This window comes from Mus pahari, chromosome 3 (assembly GCF_900095145.1).
Source record: "Mus pahari chromosome 3, PAHARI_EIJ_v1.1, whole genome shotgun sequence".
Classification (NCBI taxonomy): domain Eukaryota; kingdom Metazoa; phylum Chordata; class Mammalia; order Rodentia; family Muridae; genus Mus; species Mus pahari.
The window spans coordinates 60,568,709-60,571,738 of record NC_034592.1 but is presented as its reverse complement, the minus strand read 5'-3'; the positions used below and the strand labels follow the sequence as shown (position 1 = coordinate 60,571,738).

General features: G+C 33.0%; 1 protein-coding gene across 3 annotated transcripts in view; it reads left to right on the top strand.

Moving 5' to 3' along the window:
- Lnpk (lunapark, ER junction formation factor) overlaps nucleotides 1–3,030 on the top strand; it is a 64,524-nt gene that overhangs the window by 48,936 nt on the left and 12,558 nt on the right. The window lies entirely within an intron of this gene.

Here is a 3,030-nt window from a genome sequence, read left to right as displayed (position 1 = left end):
TCTCTCTCTCTCTCTCTCTCTCTCTCTCTCTCTCTCTCTCTCTTTCTTTCTTTCTTTCTTTCTTTCTTTCTTTCTTTCTTTCATGTGTGATTGGGGGCATGGAAATCCACTCACTGCTTTAGCAGGTGACATTATTTAATGTATTTCCCAATGTCAGATTATTAAATAAGAATAAGCTATATCTATTGTATTTAATTCTAATTCAGGTACTGTAGTATTTCATGACTAATTACTATTACATAACTAGAGTTTATAATGATTTGAAACCAGATACTACTTTAATCAGGTAGGTAATTAAAGGATTTATGTAAATTAAAAAACCTAGTGTTACTTATGGTAGATTCTTGCTTGTATTCCTTTAAAAACTTAACTGAGATTATAGAAAACTAGGAAACTATTGATTTACAAATTAAAAGAACTGACTACAAATGAAATGGATAAAAATTTTACAGCACTTAAGATGATTTTAATAATACCTCAAAATTCTATGTATAAATAGTCATATATTTTGTGAATTTGAGACAGTTAAATGGATTTAAAATAATTAATTTGAGATACCCATAACTTGTAAATTCAAGTTTTGGTTGTTTAATGTAAGAACTTTGGGAAAGAGTCTTTTAACTCACATGTAACTTAACCACTTCCATAGCTGTAAGGACTACATTATAGCATAGAGCTGTACAAGCAGCTGTAGCTTAAATTTCATGTGTATATAAATTAAGCATGTTTTGCCCAAGTTTTTAATTAGATTCTATGAAAATACTATTTATATTGTACATTGCCAAAAATGTGAAGGAGTTAAATAATTTATTATAGAGAAGATTAATAGTGCATTTTTCTATTTTAACATATTTGTAAGAGAATCAATTTAATTTATATTATCACAGTGCTCCCATATGCTTGAAAATTAATAACAAGCAGGTACTTGATAATTTGTCAAACTGTGTAAAAATGTCCAGTGTTCCTACAATAATTTCTTTTGATGTTTATTTACTGTTGCCCACATAGCATGAGTATTAAGATACACTATTTTTTAAAGTTACCAGGTTATTTAACCAAGTTATTACCAAGTTGCAGAAAACTTTAATAAAGGCTTTTATGTGCCCAGATTGCTTTGTGGACATGTTCATTTTAAATATGTACAAGAGTAAAGTACTCCAGCAAGTTGATGTAAATACTTTTAAAATCTAACTGGGAATGTAGCTCAGTCGTAGAATGTTTGCTTACATGCTCTGTTAACTATATGTATATATATTATATTTTTTATTTATTTACTTTTTATTTAGCTAAGTATTTTCTAATTTGTTTTGATTTGCTTTGCATATTGAGTTATTTAGATATAACTTAATCCTAAATGTTTGGTTGAGTGTTAAGCTGTTTTCTGTTGCTGATCCTAATTCTTCTTTAGTCAGAAAATATATGCTGTTTGGAACTGATTCAATGTATTGAAACCTTTTTTACTGGTCTCTAAACCTCTCTTAATTTTTGGTCTTTTTTTTTAAACTTTTTTTTAAATTAGATTTTTTTCTTCATTTACAAATCAAACACTGTCCCAAAAGTCCCCTATACCCTCCCCCTGCCCTGCTCCCCTACCCACTCATTCCCACTTCTTGGTCCTGGTGTTCCCTGTACTGGGGCATATAGAGTTTGCTAGACCAAGGGGCCTCTCTTTGCAATGATGGCCAACTTAGCCATCTTCTGCTTCATATGCAGCTAGAGACACAAGCTCTGGGGGTACTGATTAGTTCATAGTGTTGTTCCACCTATAGGGTTGCAGACATCTTCAGCTCCTTGGGTATTTCCTCTAGCTCCTCTACTGGGGGCCCTGTGTTCCATCCAATAGCTGACTGTGAGCATCCACTTCTGTATTTGTCAGGCATTGGCAAAGCCTCACAGGAGATAGCTATATCAGGGTCCTTTCAGCAAAATCTTGCTGGCATATGCAATAGTGTTTGGTGGCAGATGATGGGATGGACCCCTGGGTTGGGTAGTCTCTGGGTGCTCCATCCTTTTGAACATCTTAGCTCCAAACCTTCTCTGCAACTCCTTCCATGGATATTTTATTCCCTATTTTAGGGAGGAATGAAGTATCCATGCGTTGGTCTTCCTTCTTGATTTTCTTGTGTTTTGGAAATCGTATCTTGGGTATTATAGGTTTCTGGGCTAATATCCACTTATCAGTGAGTGCATATCAAGTTGGTCTTCTTCTATTTTAATTTATATGGTTTTTATTGCTATGTCTTCAAGTACATGAATATAATAATAATAATGTTAATTATTAATAATATATGTATTATTATTATATTATATATATTTAATGATGTCTAAATGCTTGCTTATCCCATCTGTTGATTTTTTTTTTTAACCTTACACACTGTTGAGTTCATGTTTCAAATTTGGTTTTGGTATTTTAGTTTTTCTCCATGTGTTTACTTAACATACCTAGTCTTTTCACTAGATTCTCAAACATGTGAAGATAGATATAATAAGTGTTTTAGGACTTTTGCCTGCCAATTCAGTCATACCTGAAACAATTTTTATTTTTTCTTAATGTAGTATATTTGTTTATCTGTTTGTTTACATGGCTAGTATTTTTTGAATGCTAGACATTGCAAATTTTACAGGTATGTTTCTCTTCCTTCTCCCTCCTCTTCTTCTTCCTCCTTCTCTTCTTTTTCCCTATTCTTCTTCTTCCTTCTCCTCATCTTCAAGCTTTTCTTCTTTAACTCTTGGAAATAGGCAGTCATTCTGTGAATATTGTTTGCTTTAATTTTTTTGAAAGACAATTTTCTCTTCTCAGATAGTTTCCTCAGATGCATGGCTGGTCTGTAATCTACTGAGTGTTTTGAGAGTCCCTCTGGAGGTGTTTCTCTGTTTTCTTTCCTTCATGTCGAACTCCTTCTCTGTCACTGCCTTGTGAATTTGAGCTTCATTGTCTTCCCCAGTGTCTTAGTCAGGGTTTCTATTCCTCTACAAACATCATGACCAAAAAGCAAGTTGGGGAGGAAAGGGTTTATTCAGCTTACATTT